The following is a 12,745-nucleotide window of genomic DNA, read 5'->3' as shown; positions in this document are numbered from 1 at the left end:
AAATTTGGAAAACTCAGCAGTGGCCACAGGACTGGAAAAGGTCAGTTTTCACTCCAATCCCAAAGAAAGGCAATGCCAAAGAATGCTCAAACTACTGCACAATTGCACTCATCGCACACACTAGTAAAGTAATGCTCACAATTCACCAAGCCCGGCTTCAGCAATACGTGAACCAGGAACTTCCAGATGCTCAAGCTGGTTTTAGAAAAGGCAGAGGAACTAGAGATCAACTTGCCAACATCTGCTGGATCATTGACAATGCAAGACAGTTTCAGAAAAACATCTATTTTTGCTTTATTGACTACACCAAAGCCTTTGATGGTGTGGATCACAATAAACTGTGGAAAATTCTGAAAGAGATGGGAATACCAGACCACCTGACCTGCCTCTTAAGAAACCTGTATGCAGGTCAGCAAGCAACAGTTAGAACTGGACATGGAACAACAGACTGGTTCCAAATAGGAAAAGGAATACGTCAAGGCTGTATATTGACACCCTGCTTATTTAACTTATATGCAGAGTACATCATGAGAAACGCTGGGCTAGAGGAAACACAAGCAGGAATCAAGATTGCCTGGAGAAATATCAATAACCTCAGATATGCAGATGACACCACCCTTATGGCAGAAAGTGAAGAGGAACTAAAGAGCCTCTTGATGAAAGTGAAAGAGGAGAGTGAAAAAGTTGGCTTAAAGCTCAACGTTCAGAAAACTAAGATCATGGCATCTGGTCCCGTCACTTCATGGTAAATAGATGGAGAAACAGTGGAAACAGCGAGAGACCTTATTTTGGGGGGCTCCAAAATCACTGCAGATGGTGATTGCAGCGATGAAATTAAAAGACGCTTACTCCTTGGAAGGAAAGTTATGACCAACCTAGACAGCATATTAAAAAGCAGAGACATTCCTTTGCCAACAAAGGTCTGTCTACTCAAGGCTATGGTTTTTCCAGTAGTCATGTATGGATGTGAGAGTTGGACCATAAAGAAAGCTGAGCGCCGCAGAATTGATGCTTTTGAACTGTGGTGTTGGAGAAGACTCTTGAGAGTCCCTTGGACTGCAGGGAGAGCCAACCAGTCCATCCTAAAGGAGATCAGTCCCGGGATTTCATTGGAAGGTCTGATGTTGAAGCTGAAACTCCAATACTTTGGCCACCTGATGCGAAGAGCTGACTGATTTCAAAAGACCCTGATGCTGGGTAAGATTGAGGGCAGGACGAGAAGGGACAGAGGATGAGATGGTTGGATGGCATCACCAACTCTATGGACATGAGTTTGCGTGGGCTCTGGGAGCTGATGTTGGACAGGGAGCTGCGTTCTGCCGCTCATGGGGTTGCAAAGAGTTGGACCCTCCTTAGTGAATGAAGTGAACTGAACTGTCATAGCATCTACAGGAAAAGGATACAACCATGAATTCTGATTTGCATTATGGTCAGGTCAGATAATATACCAGCTTTGACTTGAATCCTTTTACATTTATTAAGACTTGTTTTGTGACCCACAATATGGTCTATCTGGGGAAATCTGAGATTTGCACTTCTGTATCTGCTGGTCAAGCTGGTTGTGTTGTTCAAGTCTTCTCTAGCCTCACTAAATTTCTGTCTACCGGTTCCATCAATTATGTTTTTCTAATTAAGTCAATTCAATGTCACTACTTTTTGATTATGTGTAATGCAGTTAAATATATTAAATAATTAATGATTTTGTATTCTAATTTTAATAGTCAGTCATAAATCAGTTTTGACTATTTTTCTCGAGTCATATATATTCTCATGGTTTCAGTGGTTAATTCTTGCAAACATTTGCTGCTGCTGCTGCTGCTGCTGCTAAGTCGCTTCAGTCGTGTCCGACTCTGTGCGACCCCACAGACGGCAGCCCACTAGGCTCCCCTGTCCCTCGGATTCTCCAGGCAAGAACACTGGAGTGGGTTGCCATTTCCTTCTCCAATGCATGAAAGTGAAAAGTGAAAGTGAAGTCGCTCAGTCATGTCTGACTCTTAGCGACCCCATGGACTGCAGCCTACCAGGCTCCTCTGTCCATGGGATTTTCCAGGCAAGAGTACTGGAGTGGGGTGCCATTGCCTTCTCCGGCAAACATTTGAGGAAGAAACAATATCAATTCCATGAAACTCTTTCACAAGAGTGAAGAAGAGGGACTACTTATCAATTCATTCTCTGAGTTCAGCACCACCATTTACCCACATATAATAATACCAGAAAACGATATGCCAGTACCACTGTAGAACTTGATGCAAAAAAACTATATAAATTTTTAGTAAAGTCAACAATACATGAAAAGAGAAACACCTCATGACCAAGTTTTATCTTAGGAAAGCAAAGCTGGTTTAACAGTTGAATGAAAAGTAATTCATAAAGAAAAAAGAAAACTACAATTGTCTCAAGAAATGGAGGAAAAGAACTGATAAAACCCAACATGTCTTTTGTTTTTGCAACAGGAGAGGATATGGAGAGAAACATGGGAGGGTATACTGAAGAATGCTGTTTACCTGTTAGCTCTAAGTGTCATATGTCATCAGGAAAATAAAATAATAAAGTGACTCTAAGGTTCTTCCTGAGCTCAGCAGAGGACAGGACATTATAGAATCCTCCTAGCAGTGAGAAAAAAAGATGATTTCAATGAGACCATTACTCCATTCTCTATGTCTCCGAATTCCACTGTACTGCTCATTCTACAATGTCTTGGGCATTTTTTTTTTGTTACACTTTAAAAAATGCATCTGTGTTACTTCTACCATGATCAAAACAGACTGCAATTAAATTTAAGGCAAATCTAGTGCTGATACAGAAGTGTCAATCACTACAACACAGACATATAATTTGGAAATAGACTACAACATAAGTAGTTATCTTTCCGTCTACTACTTTTCATCTCTAAATATCTTGAATACATAAACCCAGATTTAAAAAACCCTCCCATCAGTGAGTCCACATGGCCAGGCTCTGCGCAGTGCAGAGAAGCCTTCTGAAACCTTACTCTGGGAGAAGAGAAAGAAAGTGAAGTCGCTCAGTTGTGTCCGATTCTTTGCGATCCCATGAACTGTAGCCTACTGGCCTCCTCCATCCATGGGATTTTCCAGGCAAGAGTTCTCGAGTGGGTTGCCATTTCCTTCTCTAATTCTGGGAGAAGCCACTACAAATAATAAAGCACATCTTAAAGATGTGATCACTTATCCCTCATCTTCACCTTACCCACACCCTATATTAACCTATCTGTCTCTCTCTAAGATCATCAGATTCCCAGGAGAAAGTCATTTCTGAGCCCCAGAGGTCAGCAGAGGGCCTGTCAGATAACAAGTACAAACTGACCCTGCCTGAACAAATGAAATAAAACCATTAACCAATCTAATCCTGCATTTCTACCAAGTACACTTAGGTATGAATATATCAGAGTTTCTTGACACATTATCTTTATGCCACACGTCTGCTATTTCTTGGCGTTCTATGACAGTTCCCAATTTGAATATTCTTTCCCGTGTTCCAAAATATGGATCAGGATACACCGTCAAAAAATATTTTAACTTACAACTCATCTAAATATAAATTCAAACTTTAGAGACACTCTGAGTCTATTATGGGAATTAAAAATGTCAGCATCTATTTATTCAGAGCAGGTTGCACAGAATTTTCTGAGTTGAATTATGTGTGTGTGTGCGCACAGTCACTCAGTCACTGTCTGACTCTTTGCGACCCCATGGACCACAGCCTGCCAGGTTCTTCTGTCCATGGAATTTTCCAGGCAAGAATACTGGAGTGGGTTGCCATTTCCTACTCCAGGGAATCTTTCTGACCCAGGGATCAAACCCATGTCTCCTGCGTTGGCAGGCGGCTTCTTTACTGCTGCACCACATGGGAAATCCCTGAGATGAATAATGCTAAGTCTTAAATGTAAATAAGTGGAATTTTTAAATACTCTCCCTTCTGAAAAACTGACCTGATACAAATGGTATAAGGAATGTATACAAAAAAATAAATTCTTGAGGGTTACTTTTATTTTGATTACTGTAGACTCCATTTATAACATGTGTAAGAAAGCTATGCATTTAGAGGGTCATACCATGATTTAGTAATGTGATTGTACAGCTTATGAAATATCCTTGTAATGTGCAGTATCACATTTCAAAGGAAATATGTCCGTAAATGATCAAAGTACAGAATTACGTGTTTCAAATATCACTCAATTCTCGTTTGGATTCTGTGTTTAAAAATAGTAAATAGTAATAGCTAATTTATGACAGTTCTGGGACTCTTAGGTAATTGGTGAATGAAAACTACTAATGGGGGTGCTATGTTCTAAAAATCTTAACAGTTTTTTGATGGTATCAAGTATTTCATTGAAAACTAAAAGCTGTCATGTAAATAATGACCTCTTTTTCATTTTTTAAATGCTGTTCTAGGTACTAAGTTACAGCCTAGCATGGATTTTGCAATCATTAGAAACTTGCAGGAAGAGTTATTAACTAATGGGCTGGGGATGACATCTTCTATGCTTTTGTGGTCCCTTGGAGAAGGCAATGGCAACCCACTCCAGTACTCTTGCCTGGAAAATCCCATGGACGGAGGAGCCTGGCAGGCTGCAGTCCATGGGGTTGCTAGGAGTTGGACACGACTGAGCGACTTCACTTTCACTTTTCACTTTCATGCATTGGAGAAGGAAATGGCAACCCACTCCAGTGTTCTTGCCTGGAGAATCCCAGGGACGGTGGAGCCTGGTGGGCTGCCATCTGTGGGGTTGCACAGAGTCGGACACGACTGAAGAGACTTAGCAGCAGCATTAGCTATTTAAGGTGAGTACATTTATCTCTAACCCCTGCCATCATTTGCTTCTTTTGTCGACTGTTAATTTATATGAGTATTATATTAATGCCCAATATAAATTGAGTATCTACATTACCAGAATTATTTTAAATGATTTTAAATTATGAGAGGAAATACAGTACAGAGAATGCACTATTGGTTACCTATGTGGAGCAGGAAGGCAGCAGGGGCAAAATAGTGGCTAAGAGGTTAAGAAGCACAAACTACTATGTACAGAATAAATAAGCTACAAGGATATATTACAAAGCACAGAAAATACAGCCAACAATTTATAATAACTTTAAATGGAGTATATTCTTTAAAAACACTGATTTACTATGTTGCACACCTGAAACTAATACTGTAAATCAATTCTACTTCAATGAAAAATAAAAATAAGTAAATTTTTTAAATGAGAGACAATATAGGTAAGTGCTTACGAGCTCTGGATGTGGAGCTACGTTTCAATGTTGGCTCTACCATTTATTCACTAACTATATAACCGTGAGCAATATTATTTCCTCTGTGTCTTGATGTCCTCTTCCGTAAAACAAGATACTATAGTTGTGAGCATTAAAGAAGTTTAATAAAACAGCGACTGGAAAATAGTAAGCACTTAACCAATGATAGGTATTATTAAAAACAACAAATTTTTCCAACGAGGACAGTATGGCTTACATGTGGTTGATATGTCTTTTATAAATTGAAGTATAACTGATTTACAATGTGTGTTAATGTTTCCTATATAGCAAAGTGATTCAGTTATGCATATATATATTCTTTTTTTGTATTCTTTGCCTGTACGGTGTGTGATAGGATACTGAATACAGTTCTCTGTGCCACACAGTAGGACCTGCTGTTTATACATTCCACACAGAATAATTTACATCTGCTAACACCAAACTCCATTCCTCCCTTAACCTCCTCCCCCTTGGCAACAACCAGTCTAGTCTCTACATCCACCCAGTCTCTTTCTGTTTCACAGATAGGTTCCTTTGTGTCATATTTTAGAATCCACACCTAAGTGATATCATATGACATTTGCCTTTCTCCTCTGACTTACTTAGTATGATAATCTCTTGTTGCATCTGTGCTGCTGCAAATGGCATTATTTCATTCATTTTTGTGTGGCTGAGTAGTATTCCATTGTATACATTTATATACCACATCTTCTTTATCCATTCATCTGTCAACAGACATTTGTTTTGCTACCATGTCTTGGTTACTGTCAATAATGCTGCTATGAACACAGGGGTGCATGCACCTTTTTAGATTAGAGTTCTGTCTGGATGTATGTATGGGGGAGGGATTGCTGGATCATATGGTAATTCTATTTTTAGCTTTCTGAAGAACCTCCATTCGGTTTTCCATAGTGGCTGTAGGTATTGTTTATTTTAAATACACTTGATTTGTTAGTCAGATACTGTAAAACACATACACACACACCAAGAATAAACTAACACCAACAAAAATATTCATTTGCTTAGATGAGATAATAAAACATTTACTAAAAGTCCTGTGAGGGTAATACAACAAATCAGAGCTCTACTACTCTAGAAGAAGGTGTAACAAAGCTGGAGAGATGAAATGCATACGTATCAATATTCATAAAGTCCTACAACTATTCTAAACTGATATAAATATATGTATATCTTAAAAGTTAAGAAATAATCAGAATGTAAAATTTTTGTGAAGAGTCATAATGAAAAAATTAAATTTTGAGCAGGTTTCTTAACATGGTCTAGGCTGAGAAGACAGTATCAAGGCAACAATGTGGAGCTTAGCACCTAGCAAATAGGACTGGTGAAAAAAATAAAGTACAGCTAAGAAGAGATAATGACTAACAGAGGGCCCTGAAGGCTAACCTCTGAAACAGCCACTCTGTCTCTGTGGCTGTAGAGATATTTCCAGAAACAGGGCTTTCCCTGGAAGACTTTTCTGGGGAATGTCTGCTGAACATACTTTTACAGAGAAGTCTCAAAGTAGAGAGAATTACAGAAGCTGAAGTACTAATAAAAGAGTCTATGAAATGGACCAGAAAGGGAAGGGGGTTGAAGAGGTGGGTGGATATTAATAAATGGATGGAAAGCTGGAAGGATGAGAAAGGCCTGGAAGGGTGCTGGGTAGAAGTTGTAGGAGGCCTTGGAGACCCTTCACAACTGAGGTGAAAATATACAGGATTTCTGCTAAACATCAAATTTCTGTAAAGCAATTATCCTTCAATTAAAAAGATACATTAAAAAATATATACAGGAACTAAGTTACATAGAAAGGAAATTCAGAATCATTAATTTACAAAACAGAGATCCCTTACGTTTCAACCACAAATAATGATCCTGCTGTCCCAGCCCAGTTGGGTGTTCCGTATCTGTGACATCAAACAATGCACCTAGAATGGTTACTACAGTGGCACATTCACTACCTAGCTGAGAACACCCTCTCAAACTCAGGTAAGATGTAACTACTAGTAAAATAGTAAGGTAGAATAAGTTGTAAGGCTGATGCCTCTGACAGATCATTACGTAGATGTGGAAGCACAAGTATTCACAGTCCTATTCATGTTTTTTAAAAAGCTGTACTGAGATACAATTCACATACTATAAACTTCCACCTTTTAAAAGCACACAGTGCAGCGCTCATAGCTATCAAGGGAGAAACTCCATTCTTCCCTACCATGGACTACCTTCACTCATCCAGAACACTTCGCTTCTGACATTTCAGGTCAGCAAGTATGTAGGGGTGTTCCCCCACAACAAGCAATTCTCCATGACACCAGCTGTGTTACCAGAGTTTAATTCAGTCTCAAACTATCTAAAGATAACTGTCAGATATTACAAGTGAGGGCTCAGTTCCACAAGACTGTCCTCCAATTCTACTTCAGAGGCCAGTTGCAAATTCAACTATAAACTGGAAATTCCAACAATCCCCTCCCTCAGTTTTGCCAGAAGAGCTCACAGAACTTAGGGAAATGTTAATCATGTTTATCAGTTTATTCAGTTCAGTTTAGTCGCTCAGTCGTGTCCGACTCTTTGCGACCCCATGGACGGCAGCACGCCAGGCATCCCTGTCCATCACCAGCTCCCGGAGTCCACCCAAACCCATGTCAACTGAGTCAGTGATGCCATCCAATCATCTTAACCTCTGTCGTCCCCTTCTCCTCCTATCCTCCATCTTTCCTAGCAGCAGGGTCTTTTCCAATGAGTCAGCTCTTCGCATCAGGTGGCCAAAGTATTGGAGTTTCAGCTTCAACATCAGTCCTTCCAATGAACACCCAGGATTGATCTCCTTTAGGATGGACTGGTTGGATCTCCTTGCAGTCCAAGGGACTCCCAAGAGTCTTCTCCAACATCACAGTTCAAAAGCATCAATTCTTTGGTGCTCAGCTTTCTTTATAGTCCAACTTTCACATCCATACATGACTACTGGAAAAACCATAGCCTTGACTAGATGGACCTTTGTCAACAAAGTAATGTCTCTGCTTTTTAATATGCTGTCTAGGTTGGTCATAACTTTCCTTCCAAGGAGTAAGCGTCTTTTAATTTCATGGCTGCAATCACCATCTGCAGTTTGTTGTTAACCACGCAGTCAAAGGCTTTGGCATAGTCCATAAAGCAGAAATAGATGTTTTTCTGGAACTCTCGTGCTTTTTCGATGATCCATCAGATGTTGGCAATTTGATCTCTGGTTCCTCTGCCTTTTCTAAATCCAGCTTGAACATCTGGAAGTTCATGGTTCACGTATTGCTGAAGCCTGGCTTGGAGAATTTTGAGCATTACTTGACCTGAGTGTGAGATGAGTTCAGTTGTGTGGTAGTTTGAGCATTCTTTGGCATTGCCTTTCTTTGGGATTGGAATGAAAACTGACTTTTTCCAGTCCTGGGCCCACTGCTGAGTTTTCCAAATTTGCTGGCATATTGAGTGCAGCACTTTCACCCCATCATCTTTCAGGATTTGAAATAGCTCAACTGGAATTCCATCACCTCCACTAGCTTTGTTCGTAGTGATGCTTCCTAAGGCCCACTTCACTTCACATTCCAGGATGTCTGGCTCTAGATGAGTGATCACGCCATCGTGATTATCTGAGTCGTGAAGATCTTTTTTGTATAGTTCTTCTGTGTATTCTTGCCACCTCTTCTTAGTATCTTTTGCTTCTGTTAGGTCATTTCTGTCCTTTATTGAGCCCATCTTTGCATGAAATGTTCCCTTGGTATCTAATTTTCTTGAAGAGATCTTTAGTCTTTCCTATTCTATTGTTTTCCTCTATTTCTTTGCACTGATCGCTGAGGAAGGCTTTCTTATCTCTCCTTGCTATTCTTTGCAACTCTGCATTCAGATGGGAATACCTTTCCTTTTCTCTTTTGCTTTTCGCTTCTCTTCTTTTCACAGCTATTTCTAAGGCCTCCTCAGACAGCCATTTTGCTTTTTTCATTTCTTTTTCCTGGGGATGGTCTTGATCTCTGTCTCCTGTACAATGTCACGAACCTCTGTCCATATTTCATCAGGCACTCTGTCTATCAGATCTAGTCCTTTAAATCTATTTCTCACTTCCACTGTAGAGTCATAAGGGATTTGATATAGGTCATAACTGAATGGTCTAGTGGTTTTCCCCACTTTCTTCACTTTAAGTTGGAATTTGGCAATAAGGAGTTCATCATCTGAGCCACAGTCAGCTCCTGGTCTTGTCTTTGCTGACTGTATAGAGCTTCTCCATCTTTGGCTGCAGAGAATATAATCAGTCTGATTTCAGTGTTGGCCATCTGGTGATGTCCACGTGTAGAGTCTTCTCTTGTGTTGTTGGAAGAGGGTGCTTGCTATGACCAGTGCATTCTCTTGGCAAAACTCTATGAGCCTTTGCCCTGCTTCATTCTGTACTCCAAGGCCAAATTTGCCCATTACTCCAGGTACTCTTGACTTCCTACTTTTGCATTCCAGTCCCTTATAATGAAAAGGACATCTTTTTTGGGTGTTAGTTCTAAAAGGTCTTGTTGGTCTTCATAGAACTGTTCAGCTTCAGCTTCTTCAGCGTTACTGGTCAGGGCATAGACTTAGATTACTGTGATATCGAATGGTTTGCCTTGGAAATGAACAGAGATCATTCTGTCATTTTTGAGATTGCATCCAAGTACTGCATTTCGGACTCTTTTGTTGACAACGGTGGCTACTCCATTTCTTCTAAGGGATTCCTGCCCACAGTAAGTGCTTTATATATAGCATATTTCATTTTCACTACACATTTATGAAGTAAATACTATTATTATCTAAATTTTGCAGGGAAAATCAATTCAGAGGTAAGAAACTCAAGGTCAGAGAGACAGACAAGGGAAAAAGGACAAGAATCAGGATCGTCTGACTCTGTTGCTTTGATCTTCACCACTATACTTTACTGCTCGTGTCTGGACTAATCAAATACATGAAAAGTTACATTCAGATCTTATGGATATATACTCAGAGAACTGGTGCTATAACAAAATATAACAAGAAGACATTACAGTCAAAAGTGAGCAGCTTAGTGTTTATCATGACGGTGAATGTTCCCCAGGGCTTTCCATCACTCTGAAGGGTTTAAGCAGAAATGCAAGAGCAGATCTCTACTTTAAAGAGATGACTACTTAGTGGAGAATGAACTAGAAGAAGCCAAAGCTGGATCCAGAGAAATGAGAGGTATTCATGGAGAAGTACAGGTCTAAGGCAGGAGAAAAGGGAGTGGAGGGGACAAATTCAACAACCATATCAGGTAAAATGAGAGAACCTTGTTAAATGACCATACATGAAAAAAGAATAACTCAAGGAGGAAGTCTGTCAACAGGAAATTCACATTAAGGATTTTAGCTTAATTAAAGCCAGTGCCACTGACATAAAATAAGAGACTGGGTGTGATTAACAGATGATTAGTTTGGTACTGAATATGACGACTATGGGATTTCCAAGTGGAGATATCTGGCAGGCAACTGGAAATGTAAGACTGAAACTAGTAAGAAAGTTGGAATGGAGATAAAAAAAATTCATTAGCACATACCACTGGAGCCATCTACCATTAGATGAAATTAACCATGAAGAATGTGCTCAATAATATCAGCAGAATATAACTCAAATATGAGGTAACTTTTGGGGGTGGTTAAACTTGTGTATTTTAACTGTGGTGGTGATTACATGACTTTATATGTCTGTCTAAATTCACAGAAATGAATGCTAAAAAGTGAATTTTATTGCATATAAATTACAATAAATAAATCTAATTAAAAAAGAAGAAGAGAATGATCAATAGTATTAAAAGTGGTAAAAAGACCAATATTATAGCATATTGGAAGCATAAATCAGACTATATTAGTAATAGTGAACAGAGTAAGATCAGAAATGGTAGACTATTCTTGAGCAGACTGGGTAAGATGAAACATGAGTTTAAGCGGTAACTAAATGGACGTATAGGAGTGAGGCTGTGTTTATGGTCTGAGAGAGAATTCAGCATATTTACAATAAGAGAAATCTGGAGACTGAAAAGGGAAGCTAGTAAATTCGAATGAAAGTTTGGATAGAGACAGGCTTGCAGCTCCAACAGAAGGTTGGAAAAGGTATACACCGTGCACTCAGTTTTCTAAACGGAAGACAGAAACAAAGCCATCTGCTTAGTGTGGGGAAGGTGGGGTTGATTACAGGATTTTATAACAGGGAGATCATAAAAGAAATGGTTGGTGGTGGAGAGCATGTGCTTCTACAGGCACTTAAATTCACAGTAGGTAATCTTGTCCACAGTGCTCTGCCTACTGAAATTTAAGAAAGAAGATAAAGAAAACACTGTTCTCTAAAGGAAAAGTGGACACAAAAAAATCACAGAATTTGGTTAAGAGTATAGATCAGATAATTCTTCCTCTTCCATCTTTGCTCAAATTTCACTTTTTATAGAGGAATACAACTTTAATCATATTATTTAAACATTATCATTATTAGGGCTTCCCTGATGGCTCAGACGGTAAAGAAATTGCCTGCAGTATAGAAGACCCGGGTTCAATCCCTGGGTTAGGGAGATCCCCTGGGGAAGGGAATGGCTACCTACTACAGCATTCTTGCCTGGAGAATTCCATGGACAGAGGAGCCTGGTGGGTTATAGTCCATGGGATCAGACATAGTCCAAGAGTCAGACATGACTGAGTGACTAACACTTTCACTTTAAATGTTATTACCTGATGGCCCTCCAGCATTTCTTTCCCTGCTTGATTATGTTTTTACTACTTAAAACTTTCTAATATATTACAACTAGGGCAGGGATCACTGAATTCTTCAGTGATGAATCTCAAGTGCCCAGAACAATGTAGAACATATTAGACCCTCATTAACTCTTTGTGGCTGAAACAAGCGGGCTTTCACAACTCCTTTTAAACATGCATAAATGTACACTCCCTAAATCCTGAAAAGGTTAAAAGAACCTTATAACAATGTATACAGCATGTTAGAAAGAATAACAGAAATGTGACATTAAAGAAGGCTTGGGTTGTTACTCTTCCTGTGACCCTGAAAAACCCAATTTACTTCCATGGCTTATTTTTGTTAATAGCAAAGTAAGAATAATTATATCCCAGAAAGAAGTTTAAATCATAAGATTAATGTTTGCGATACCTAAGAAAAGGTCTTATAAACATGAAAAGATGATTTCATTATGACTGCAACTAAATTACCAAGTACTAATAATACAGCAATAGAAAAGTGGAGAAAAAACACATATTGAAGGAAATGCATTTTGCACAATTTTTGTGTTAGTAGTGAAAATTTTCTTGTCAAGATACTTCTCAAGACTACTATGTGCAAGGTGAAGATGGACACTGGAGAAAGAGAAAGCTTCTAGCATGACTGAGCTTGCCTGAAAGAGAGTAACATTCCCCTAAACTGGACTACCCTGTCTAAAAGGAAGTTAAGAACAACGGTTTCTTTTGGAAGTAGAT

At 39.2% G+C, this 12,745-nt stretch overlaps 1 protein-coding gene and 1 long non-coding RNA gene across 44 annotated transcripts in view; one reads left to right on the top strand and one right to left on the bottom strand.

Moving 5' to 3' along the window:
* Positions 1–12,745, bottom strand: part of EIF4G3 (eukaryotic translation initiation factor 4 gamma 3) — a 357,082-nt gene that overhangs the window by 103,029 nt on the left and 241,308 nt on the right. The gene's annotated exons all lie outside the window — the stretch shown is intronic.
* LOC145540319 (uncharacterized) lies at positions 7,218–11,042 on the top strand. Its single transcript, XR_014078283.1, has 2 exons — positions 7,218–7,262; positions 10,083–11,042. It is a non-coding gene; the product is annotated as an uncharacterized LOC145540319 (long non-coding RNA).

Source organism: Giraffa tippelskirchi, chromosome 3, assembly GCF_054371585.1.
Source record: "Giraffa tippelskirchi isolate mGirTip1 chromosome 3, T2T-mGirTip1v1.2.pri, whole genome shotgun sequence".
Classification (NCBI taxonomy): Eukaryota; Metazoa; Chordata; class Mammalia; order Artiodactyla; family Giraffidae; genus Giraffa; species Giraffa tippelskirchi.
Note: the sequence above shows the minus strand (reverse complement) of the source record. Positions and strands in the feature narration are given on the sequence as shown.